This window comes from Electrona antarctica (genome assembly GCF_951216825.1).
Source record: "Electrona antarctica genome assembly, chromosome: 6".
Taxonomy (NCBI): domain Eukaryota; kingdom Metazoa; phylum Chordata; class Actinopteri; order Myctophiformes; family Myctophidae; genus Electrona; species Electrona antarctica.
Genome location: NC_136811.1, coordinates 44986213 through 44999581, shown reverse-complemented (window position 1 = coordinate 44999581; position 13369 = coordinate 44986213). Strand labels below are relative to the sequence as shown.

At 42.9% G+C, this 13369-nt stretch overlaps 1 protein-coding gene across 1 annotated transcript in view; it reads right to left on the bottom strand.

Annotated features, from left to right (window-relative positions):
- me1 (malic enzyme 1, NADP(+)-dependent, cytosolic) overlaps positions 1-13369 on the bottom strand; it is a 117880-nt gene that overhangs the window by 56488 nt on the left and 48023 nt on the right. The gene's annotated exons all lie outside the window — the stretch shown is intronic.

Genomic DNA, 13369 nt, shown 5'->3' with positions numbered 1-13369 from the left:
AAGAAAACATGGTGTTTTGCCATCATTACACATCGTTACATCATCTAACTTGAGAGTACTGGCTGCTCTCCACTGGCTGCCAGTGTCTTTTAGAGTTGATTTCAAAATGTTATTGATTACTTTTAAAGCCCTGCGGGGCCTGGCTCCTAGCTATATTTCAGATATGTTTAAACCTTACAGGCCAGCACGCACCCTCAGATCCTCAGGTCTGGCCCTCCTGGAAGTTCCCTCGACTCGCCTAGTCACTATGGGCAACTGGGCTTTTGCTGCCCGGGCACCCAGACTCTGGAATGACCTACCTCTCGCTCTAAGGCTAGCTAACTCTGTGTCAACATTCAAATCACATTTGAAAACATATTTGTACACTAAAGCCTTTCCTTAGATTCATCATATTGCTCTTTTTGAGTGGTGTAAACCACTCCTACAACTGGCTTTGTTTGTCTGTCTGTCTGTCTGTCTGTGCTCAAAAAATGAGCACGGTTGCTATGGTCACCCAGTTCACACGGGTGTGATTTCATTACGTCAGACATTACATCAGACCACAGCTGATCAGGCTATATAAGACCTTACACCACTCAGTTCACACAGGTGTGATTTTTTCTTTCATGTCCATGTATGTACTGTATATGTTCTATTATTGTCTTACACTGTCTATTTTTATGCATTTTCAATTGATTGTTGTTTATCCTTTGACACTGTAAAGCACTTTGTAAACATTATAAATAAAGTTTATTATTATTATTATTATTACTGTTCACTCTAAATAAAATACAAATATTTGGTTCCATTGAAAATCAGCTATGTGAGTATTTAATCTCTTTATACAGTGTGGAAAGGCCAGAGACATAGTGTGTTGCATACTCTATTCTGTCCAACTCCCTATACCTGTTCCAGCCATCAGACATCTGGAGCTGTCATTACTCAGCTGGCTGTTATTGTTAGACAAATTTACTTTGTCGTTTACGTGGACCTGACGGTCATCTTGAAATACTGTAAGTTAATGGTTATGCAACAGGACAGCAAAGCCATGCAGTCTCGAGTGTCTCAGACTGGGTACGACAGTAATCGTACACCAGCCTCTCGGACAGACGGCCAGGGAAACGCCGATACCCTCACTATGGGTGATGCGCTGTAATCCTAGCTCTGTAACATTCTCAGTGTTAATACATTAACACTGAGGGTTTTACTGTGTGGACTAGGCTTTGCGTCTGTTTACTCTGTTATACTGCAAGTTCATTCTATGTATGAAACATGCATGAGAACTGCATGGTAAACAATGTGGAGAATTATAATGAAACCAAACTATGTGAAAGTATACAGAGGGGACAGATACAAAAAACAATGTCTTAACTTACAGCCTGTCTTCAGTCAAACAAACACATTTATTCAATTATAAGACATACAGTATGTAGTAGTTATAGGATCCATACATTTAAAGCTGAAGCATTAGTCCAACGTTAACAGCGAATTAAATTTATACACCAGCTGCTGGAATGCATGATATTACAAGTCATGTTATTCAAAGCTCTCTTTGCATTCTAGTACCAAAACATTAAGTTACCCCTAGAAACAAGAGACTAAAACTCAGGAAATTTCATTAGAGAAGGAATTAAACCTGTGTTACACCTTCACACAGGATCCAGATAGGCGGCGACTTTCCTCGCAGCTTTCTGTCACCATCAGGCCAGAAAATTATAAATATTGGCTGCCATATTTGTTTATATAGTATTCTAATGACCCAATCTGCTCACACGGAGAACAAGCCATGCCAGCGATTGTTCACAGAATTGATTCTTTATTGTGGCAACTGCATAAAACATGACTACACAAACCAACTCAACATCAATGGGAAAAAGCCCCTGCCTTACATCACAGTCGTGGTGTTACACCAAATCATATCAACATAAATGACCAAATGAACACCATAACACCCACAACATAATCACCCAGCATATTCCCGTATTCAAATAACGACATAGTGGGCACAGTTCCTGTGCATGGCTGCGTTCGTCACCCCAGGGCACAACAAGTCTGACGAGCAGCAAAACACTCTTCGTCACACGGCACACTAAACCAAACAATACTTGGAATTCAAAATGATCAGAATACGACAAGGTGAATGGATTTTTGACTATTAATGACATCCTGGATGACGGTTCAATAAATGTAATTTCACCCTTGCCAACAGCCTTACAATACTGGTGAAAGCGATCAAAAGCTCAGATATCATAATGTCCTTGCATAATAGTGTGTCTTAAGTTTTGAGCAGAGGGCAACAGACAGTCAGGACATTTGTGACATCACTGACATGATAAATACAGTACATACGTGACCTATGCACCCGTGGCTGGACTATACGCAACATGCCCAAACAATTTGGACAAGTTGCTTTCAAGGCAAACCAAGCATCACTTCCCACGCCAACTTTTGAGGCTAAAAGGTTCCCCGCGGACTGAACGCAATGCTTGGCTTGGTGCTTTGATTTGTGTTGAATATTAATAGCCCGTTTTGCTTGTGTCAATAGACTGAAAACACATTGGTATGAGGCCCTGTGGGGCCTATAGCAACACATGCTGTCCAGGCTGCCTGTCTGTCAGGGGAGAGGGGTGATGCATCCTCTGTGGTTGACAACAACGATACGGGGTCAAGGCACAAGCCCAAAGAATGGACTAACAGGCAAGAGAGGGAAAGAAAATATAAGAATAGAGAGGAGGGAGTTCAGGAACACACACGCACAATGCACGCATGTGTGTGTGTGTGTGTGTGTGTGTGCCGCGCGCGCACACGCACACACACACACACACACACACACACACACACACACACACACACACACACACACACACACACACACACACACACACACACACACACACACACACACACACACACACACACACACACACACACACGTGTGGATGTGGTATCTGACCACAAACTGTACAAAAGAACTGACTGCACAGTATTTGAGACATGAGGTTGTCCGCCTTGCTTCCCCCTCTAAAGTGGCTCTTAATAGGCTAATGGATTCTACTGGAGCCCAGTAGAAGCCACGTTTAGCTAATGACTTGCCTTCCACTGAAGATGGTAAAATAAAATATAATCTCTCTGCCTGTGAAGCTGGTCATCCTGGAAACGGACACAGTCATCTTTCACAGCAGAGCGACAAATACTGAATTAAAAATAGTGAAACGGTGGAAGGAAATAAGAGCAATCCAAAGTTACCACGAAATTCAAGTTTCCTTTCTGAGAATGGACTCATGGGCTGGGTGCATCCACTCGCTGGCTGTTTCTTTTAATGACAGTTAACTGACAAAGCACACAAAAGTGTAGCTATTGGCGTCATGCATTAAAAGTAACGTGCAGCCAAGTGGTGGACTGAACCAATATGGGCATGTGGCGCAGGGAGAAGAGCGAGCCAGCAGAAGGCAGGACCCTGGCAGTGCCCATCAATAGGCATGCCCATGCCAGGGGCCCGTGCTGCTGACGCAGCCTGGTTTAAAAATAACTAATTACAATGGAACAGAATGGCATCAAAGGAACTAAATATGTGGCAGAGCTCGAGATGGAAAAAGTGTTCGGTAATGAAATAAATAAATAAATGAAATAAAGGATTGGAGACAAAAGGGGACTCTGGAAGGTGGAGGAATAATTCAGCCTCAGCAGGACAAACAGCTCCAACTGTCCGTTTCTGCATCTCTCTCTCTCTCTCTCTCTCTCTCTCTCTCTCTCTCTCTGTAAACTGCGTAAACTCCAGTTTTAAGGCAGTTGACAGGGATGTCTTCGCTCTTCTTCTGGCTCCCACCCTCCATGGCACGTAGGCCTTTGATAGAATTCCATTGCATGACAGGTGTTCAACATCCTCTTTTTCTATAAAAACCAATGGGGAGAGACAATTCCTATCCCTGGCCTTGGAAATTCATAACCTGTAGACCATGGCCATTGAATACAGTACACGCCAGACAGACCTCTGCTGGCCAAAACAAATCCTCCTCCATGAAGCCTTCCAGATTGGGAAAAGAGGGGGCAGGAAGCGCTGCAGAATAAACGACAAACGAGTGGATGGTGCAATGCTAATTTGATAGGCCTTTCATCACACCGAGCGTCATAACAAAGCATGAAAGAGCAGCGAGTTGTGTGTGCTGGACAACTCGCATGTGATGAAAACAGCAACCAGGCAGTGCAGTTTCTGTGAGTTCACGGTGTCTCACCTACTGTACTTGCCTGACCTAGCCAGGTATCCTATCCAGAGATGAGTGCCCCGAGAGTCCAGTTTCTCTCAACAGCCAGTTTAGCATAACTTAGACGTAAGAAACAGAGGGAAAAGCCAGCTCTTCCAGATAGGTTCCTGCTAAAGGAATCAGAGCCGCAGACCTGCTGAACCCAACTGGCTATTTAGATTCATTTCAACCATATGCATCTAGGTTTTTCCGTTCATTTGCCATTTTCGCACAGATCCTGACATTTTGGGGTAGGCCAATGACGTTTTGCGTGGGTTGCAATTCATTGGATTCGCTATTCGACTCAGGCAGCAATTGTGCCATGACCTAAAGCAGCGTGTTTATTTGCAAATGCTACTTTGTGTTAGCAACAGTGGTCACGAGTTGTGCATACATAGGAAAACTCCGTTATGTTCTCCAAAAACTCAAATAGAGCCTCTTTTTCAGAGAGGATACACGTAAAGCTCCATGACAATGGAGGACGGGGTCAAAAAGGCCATAGAATCACTGGGCACAGTATGCATGACTATATGATTCATGAGCCATGATATTCCTTCTAACATTCAAAGAAAGTCTGCGATGTCTCATGTGGTTTGAGGATGGGGCGATGGCTGTATGCACATAGACGCTCTATATGTTTGACTAGGATTCCTCAGTGTTCATTTAACCTTTGGTTACGTTTGTACCAAATGGAGTTCCAAATGGATCGATTAACACTGAGGATGTTACTGTGCAGCTAAGCAGATAATTGAGAAGACATACTGTTTATGTCTATACGACACTCGAACATCTGCCAAGAAAAACATATTTCATGATATACTGTACAGTACATGACCAGAGAGAGTGTAAGAATAAAAGCAGGAAGTTATAAAAAATATGAAAGCAGTTAAGATGACAGTATTATGGGTCTGCTTAATGCATACAACTTGGATCATCCACAGTATATGAAAAACATGAACAAGATAACTGGGAAGTGTTTTATACTAAGATGCTGACATACACTACCAGTATATATTATGCCATTTACTGCCTGTTGCCATGGACCACATACTGTAAGATTGGAGGGTAATATTGTGAAATCTTCTTTTGATTAGTATAGTAGAACCAAAAGTAAATGTGTTTTTGTTGTTTTATTGCAAAACATATTACAAGATAATATGGTTTGAATATGTGGTCACCAGTTTGGTCTGATTTTTCAGGTCAAAGAAATTTGACCAACAGCTAAAGCTAAGACCAAAATCAAACGGAATGTTGAGAATGCGAGGTGAGAGGTCAAGTCTCGTGTAAAGAATTGATCTAAAGGGGTCTACACTTACGTAACAGAAAGGTCACCCCGGTGTACTGTATGTCCTTTACCATTTCAAGCCACAAATACCAAATATATCCACTTGCCAGCCACTATCTGATCAAAGGCGTAATCAGTCGTCATAAAACCCAATGTAAACTAAAAAATGGAGCTACTAGCAGAATTTCGGCAGCAGGACCAGCCATGCCATATGAGATTTCTGAACCGTTTCCACCTGGCTACCATCAGACTGTTGAACGAGCCCGCCTGTCGCCAGACTGTCCAGTCCTGATGTCACGGACCACCACACAGGATAGATATTCTTTCTGTGAATATGACTTTATGACTGTATGCTCTGTCATGGTTGTTATATCTGATGCTTTTGAACTGCCTCATTTTTATTGATATTTTCCTTAAACAGTGCAGCTTATTACATCTGCTGCTATTTTAACGGCCCCATCAATCCCTCTTTCCACTGCTATTTTAACCTGTTTATCTTGCACCTTATGTAAATATTTCACACTGCCCATATCTGACCCGTTTTGTTTCTTTCTGTATTTCTTTCCACAATTCTTGAAACTGGAATTGACGGAGCTCGTACGACAAAGAATGTCACTCACTTTTTTACACTCTTTTCCTGTTTCTCCTATTCTCTCTGTAAGGCCCTGAGGAGGTTAGTCGAATAGTCCAGACAGTGGCCTTGTGGTTAGAGTGTCCGCCCTGAAACTGGGAGGTTGGGGTTCGATCCCCGGCCGGGTCATACCAAAGACTGTAAAAATGGGACCCAATGCCTCCCTGCTTGGCACTCAGCATCAATGGGTTGGATTGGGGGGGGTCAAATCTAGTAATTAAATGATTCCCGAGCACGGCACGGCTGCAGCTCAGCGCTCCAAGAGATGGGTCAAATGCGGAGAACAAATTTCACTGCGGTAACGTGTGTGACAAATCGTACAACTTTGACTTTTGAGTCGTGCCTGCCCGAATACAATGGCGAACTCCCTACGATGCTTCCTTCCGAACAGTGCATTCACCAAATGGAAGAACTACAGCATTCAAGTCTCGCACACATTCATTCATTTCGTTTAGCTTCTCATAATAAATCAGTTAAACACATCTTGATTGATGGTGTGGTCCTTGTTAGTGAAATTAGTTCTCAGACAGCACAGCCCAGATTAAATACAGTAGAGTGTATGTGATCACTGGACGCTTAGCAATGTTGTGGTTAAAAATTATAGACTTCAGACGCTAGCCTGCCAAGGCGTCGTCCAAGTTAAATGTTAAATTGTCATACTTATTTACGTGTACGTTTTTATTACAGCGCACACTGGGTCAGAGTTGGTCTGGGTTTTATTTCCTGAGAAACGCTCCGAATGTGTCAAAGTGTTTTAGAGCACTTGATTATTATAATAAAGATAACGAGATAAAACGTGAAGAATACAAGAATGCTCACGTCAAGAGGAATTCTTCTCTTATCTTTTGTGTTCCCACACTTTTGAAGGCCCAGGGGATAAGGATCAAAATGTTCAGCATATCCAGAAATGGACTGCTCTAAAGCAGGTTTTGGCTGTGCTATATTTTCCACCATGGGACAAGTCTTGCTGTCTTGAAACTGAGAATGTTCAACATTTACTCATAAAAGGACGTAACAGGGACAGGTCATCGAGGGTGAGCTTGGGTGGAGCACTAAGAAAAGCATCTCTACGAAGCAAAATCATGAGTGTCCATTTACAGGAACTCGAGGGTACAAATACGGGTCCGAGTTAATTAACACTAAAGACTTTGGGAGTACCTGAGAATGGAATCACGATACCGACGTATGGCTGTTGTTACTTGTTAATGCATAATGCATTTCACAAGCTCTCATCAAACTAACTCTGGCACTGTTAATTCCTTTTAATGCTAATAAAAAATCACTAATTACTGTCCAAGCACGCAATGTTCTGTGTCTCCTGGAGCTCAGCAAAGTATATGTAATCATAATGTTTAGGAGAGGTAAGTAACATAGCAGATGATTCGATATAGATATAGAGCCAAAGAGAATGAACCCTAATATAAAAGTACTAGCATAATTACTTGCGCAAGCAGAGCGTGCAAGTAATGTTATCAGTCAGGTACTATGATGCGTATGTCCCTTAGCAGCATATGATATGACGTCATATGCTGGCACGAAGCTGACCGTGCAGGTATGTTTTCCGTCATGCTACGAAGCATATGTCCCATGACGTGATGAAGATATGTACCAATGTCCCTTAGAATGCATATGATATGACGTCATATGCTGGCCCCGGACATACGGAAGCAGACCGTGCAGGTATGTTTTCCGCGGATGTCCCATGACGTGATGAAGATTATGTACCAATGCCAGGGTATAATTGGTTTACGATGGTGACGTAACGATGATATGTTTCAGTGTCAGGTGGATTAAAAAAATGGACATACGCATCAAACCACCCGAGTAACCACATTATACCACTAATCACTCAGAACATTACATATACATATAGACATATACACATATAGACATATGACGCGATGAATATATGTACCAATGCCAGGGTATAATTGGTTATCGATGGTGACGTAACAATGACATGTTTTAGTGTCGGGTGGACTAAAGGTAATGCCCCTATGTATACATGTATATAATCTGACACCACTGCCATAACAGGCATAAGTAATCATTACCATACTTCAAAATACTACTTTTTCTCCTCCAAAAGCAAGGTACATAGCAAATAACTAAACCTAATAATTCAATATTGCAAACAGAGAGGCTGAGATTTGAAAGTTTGTAGCGGTCTACAGTACTTGCACGCTCTGCTTGCGCACTAGTATACTTTGTGTGCATGCGTCTGTGCATGCCTGTGTGCGTGCGTGCTTGCGGGGAAATCCTAGCGGTATAGATGCAATGCAACATTACCTAGCGGTATAGATGCAATGCAACATTAGTGTCGGGTGTTTACAGAGATCTGACTGTACTGAGGGTGTTTTGATTGGCTCTGTCACAGAGAGGCTGAGTGCGTGCAAATGGATATGTCCAATAAGTTCAAAAACCACATGGACAAGTTTTCATTTTCCAACTCTGCCAAGTGTATGACAGTACCATGGGTGTTTACTTTACAGCCAAAGCAAAGCTACAAGCAAATTAGGCTGTCAAAACAAGTAGTAATTAGTTTTTGTGGCCCCATTCACATTGATGCGTTTAAGCACCAAGCACTATTTTATATGGGACACAATGATGAACATTTAAAGTTGGTCATTTTGCAGTACACCACCTTCCCCAACATACCCGTCTGTCACAGCATTCACAGAAATGTGCCTTATCTCTGGGCAGATATGCAAGTGTTGCCCAGTGCTACTGATTGCTCTCTTATCTGTTCTCTTAGCTCTTATCAGAAGAAACAATAATTGTCCCTCATTAGTTGGGCAGGTTTTATCAGCCATTTGGCTGGACATAACAGCATACTATACAGCATAGCCATAGGGACTATCATGCCAACAACAATTAACATATGCTGTATATCAATACCTGTCTGATATTATAATTTCCCAAATTCTCCAAAGACATATAGTAACAGTACAGCATAAACGGTGTTATTTCAGCCATTAACCACTTAAGCCCTATACAGTATAAATTTTTGACTGGGGCTTGCAGAAATGCAATTTTTTAAATGTTCTCCCCAGAATAGGGGCACTAGGTTTCATGTGGTTAACACACTCCCAACGCCCAGGACAAAGTTCTTTGTCCTTTCTATTAGTAACGCCCGACGCCCAGGACGAAGTATTGTCCAAAAGACGAAGTTTATTGATATGAGAACGGATCGCAAGGCTCCATAGCCCAGGAGCGCCTGTTGGGCAATCCTCGGTGTTGTGCAAGAGTGAGACGTCATCGAAAAACTCCCTCCCCTGTTTAGCTGATGAAAACGAAAATCTTAAAACGTTCATAACTCGCGATCTAAATCATCCCGTCTAATTATGAAAAAAGATCCTGTGTTAGACGGCGCTCCACGGCCCAGTCGCTAGTCGCGATAGATTTATTCTTACCTCCCGTTGTTGTCGATCGACTCTAGAGTGGTGTGGCTATAGTTAGCTGCTCCACACACAACAACAACTTCCGGTCCGTCCGGAAAAGGGGTCCGTGTTTATAAATCGAATGGGCGCTATAATGTAATGGATTAAATATCCCCGGGCAATTAAAGTGTTAAAATTAACATATGCCGACATTAATATCTGACAATTATAATTTCTCCAATTCTCCAGAGATGTACAGTAAAGTACTAAGTACACTCTGTAATTACAGCCATTAACTGCACATCTGAAAAATCCATGAACTTGGAGACGTGCAATGGGTGAGCAGAAGTCGATATGGTCTGCACATCATCACGTTCCCCGTTGGTAATTCTCGGTTTAACGGAAACAACAATGGCGCATGTGAAAATGAAGGCCAAAGTGCCACACCTGGAAAAACAGGCAAGAAGCAGAGTAAATCACATGGCTTGTTTGTCTCGATGACCACAGACTGTCAAGGCGCATCATGTTCATTGTTCAGTAATGAATGCAGTCCAAAGAACTTCACAACCGTCTTTCCTCCTGCCAATACCAAGTATGAGCACCCCCTGCTTAGGCTAGCTAGAAAACAATCTGCAGTAGTACGTACATGCAAGAAGAAAGAAAGAAATGTTCGGCCAACTTGTACCTGTCAACTTTGATGTTGCATGTTGTACAAAGAGAGACACTGCATATATGACAGATGTGCTTATGACATTATCCTGTCAATGTTTTGACTGAGTTATATGTTGTAGACATAAAGTTAAAAAGAGAAACCCAGAGATTGCAGATGACGCCGTGCCAATAAGGTTGGAAAGCAAGTGGGGGGAATTTAGTTTTTTGTTTTTGGTTGAGATTTTCCATTCACTCCAGGGGAAACAATGCTGGATAGGATTCATCGAAGGCTTTTCCATGGACATACATACGTAGTTTAATGTGGCGGTGCTGGTGTGTGTACTAGTACAGTACTGTATGTGTGCATGTGTATATCTGTGAGTTCATGGTCACCTCACATACAGTAGAGTACGTGCAGTATAATGTGCATGCTGTGGCCTATTAGATCTCACACACGGCCAGCTGGCCCTTAGCTCTGTAGACGAGGCCAGGGAAAGTCAGTGGCTTAAAACGGCTCTACTGGGTAGCACAACACTGGCATCGGTCCTACACAAATACCCTTGTTTTAGAAACACACCTCATGCCATCTGCTCTGGAACCCTTGCAGAATGCACTTCAGCCAGGACGGATGCAGTAAAGAAATTATATCATTTCATTTTATTTTTCTCCCCCGGCGATTTATTAGGCGTTGTTATGCCCTTCCGAGGCAGCAATAGTCCAGAAATAACAACATCGTTAAAACGTACATGCAATAAGTGGAAGTGACCGCCTTTTGCCCGCATGATGTATGCCATAAAGCATATTTAACTCACCAGGCTCTCACACTTTCATTTTAATGGTTCCACTACTGTAGTAAGATAGCCTAATGTAAATGTCTGCCAGTTCTGGCTGTTAATGTAGAGGAGTCTTTGGCAGCATGTGAAATACTGTACAAAATCAAATATGTCAAACAGCTTATAGGGACAGACTGAACTCGGGGTGTTCGGGCGTGTCAAGCTGTACGTCTCTGTCAGGGATCAACGTCATGGATCTGTTTCCACAACTTGTTCCTCTTGTTCCAGTACACCTGCTGGATATAAAGGAGGCACTATAAATTCAAGTTTAAGACCTCTGGAAAGACTGAACTTTGTAGCCAGAATTCACATGCTGAAGGTATTTACTGGTGAAGGCGTTTAAACATCTTTGAGTTTAGGGAACATAAACCCATTCAGTCAAATTCATTTATTGGAGGAGCTTTGTGCAAATTTGGAAACGTATATATTCACCCTCCCCAATTTAGTTGTTATGGTTCGACCACAGTCCCTGCCGCTGCCAACATCCATTATTGGTTGTAGACAACCACATGCCTCCTTGGATACACATGGATTCACCGGCAGCCACTTATTTCCACCTGACACTAAGGCGTCAGGTGGAGGAGAGGAAAGAGTAACGTTCCCACCGTCTCCCCCAGATCCCCTCCTTGCAAACCAGGCATCCCAACTAATCAGCAGGGGTCGCTAGTGCAGAGACATTGACCCCCTAAACACTGCCCATTGTGTTCATTCGGAGTCAAGCAGGTGGCACCACTGCCAGGAATCAACCTATGCAGTAGTAGGTAGGGTACATGATTTAACCCATTGAGGCGATTATACAAATGTCCCCCAAAAATATCAAAATGAGCAGATGCACAAGCTTGCATTGTGACACGAAGTGACGCGCTGTGGGCTTGTAGATCTACTATTTTTAAATGGCCAACACTTAAAATCTAACATGACACAGATGCTTACCCGTGCGGTTTTAATAGGTTAAACTCTACGCCTTCTGAACTTGAAATTTGTTCCATAATCAACAACATCCATGAAAATGGGGAATTTGAATGGGGACTAGTAGAAAAAGTGGGATAGCAATCAATTAGTAGTGTGGTCTAAATGGGCTGCACTCACACATATCAAACACGTGTGTCTTGTCCGTGTTTGATGGACGCTCCAATTCATTTTCAATACCATCTATCTATATAGACATTTGAGAGAATCTTCCTGTGTTCACAATCGGGTGGCCAGGTCATAGACCATGACGTATGTTACGGTCTACGGTACGGAATTGCAGTTTACGCCTGTGCTCTGACGTCACTCACGTTCGGCAGCGGTGGCCGAACGGATAGCAGAGCGGTCTTGATACCGGAAGGTCGCCAGTTCGAATCAGCGGTCCGACACGTTAAAATTACCACCGCTGAAGTGCCCTTGAACAAGGCATTGAACCACTACCGTGAAATGTTCTATGAGCAGGGCCTGGCTGGAAACAAGTTCTTGAGCTTAGCCCAGATACCCTGGGTAAATATAGTAATCATTTTTGTCTCCACCAGGCCGAAGGCATGGGGAGAGAGTATGTTTTGCACTCCGTCCGTGTGTGTGTCCGTCCGTCCGTGTGTGTGTCCTTCCGTCCGTCTGTGTACAGCTAATCTCCGGCACCGTTAACCCGGCCGATGCCAAACTTTGCACACACACTCCCTGGATGCCAACGATGAACCTCTGCCCCACATTTTCCAGAACGGCCAGTTATAGCGCCACCATGAGGCAGCTTTTCACATTTTTGACCTACAACTGCACCGATCTGCGTGAAACGTTGCATGCACACTCCCTAGAGGCCAAGGACAAACCTTTGACCTGCATTTTCCGCATCTGCCTTTTATAGCGCCACCAGGAGGCCGACTTTTGTAAAACACATTTTTTGATATTACTCCTCCAGATTCTGTCCAAAAATCTCACAAATCGTTACACAGTATCTCTATGGTCATGTGCTCAAGTTGGATCTGTCCGATATTTCATATTCCATCCTAATTGGCTATAATTGGCTTTCACAGTTTGCAAGATTGCCCCGTTTTGAACAATAGCCTCAAATCATGAACGCAGCATGCAATTTACGTGAAATCTTTCACACTTTTTCTTACTAGGCTGAGGAATATATCCTACCCTTTTCACATTGGCCTGTTATAGCGCCACCAACAGGTTGATTTTTGCAAAACACATTTTTGGAACAAAATGCCTCAAATCATCAAAAAAAAAAAAAAAAATCCTCCTAAACATCCTTGCCAAACATCACACACACTCCTATCCTCCTGGTGGAGACCTGTGCCCGGAAGGGCACTTTTTCTAGTTTCATTTCATTTCACCTGCGTTTTCATCTTTTCAACCCAGCTATTTCTGTTTCCGTGATGCGCTGGACC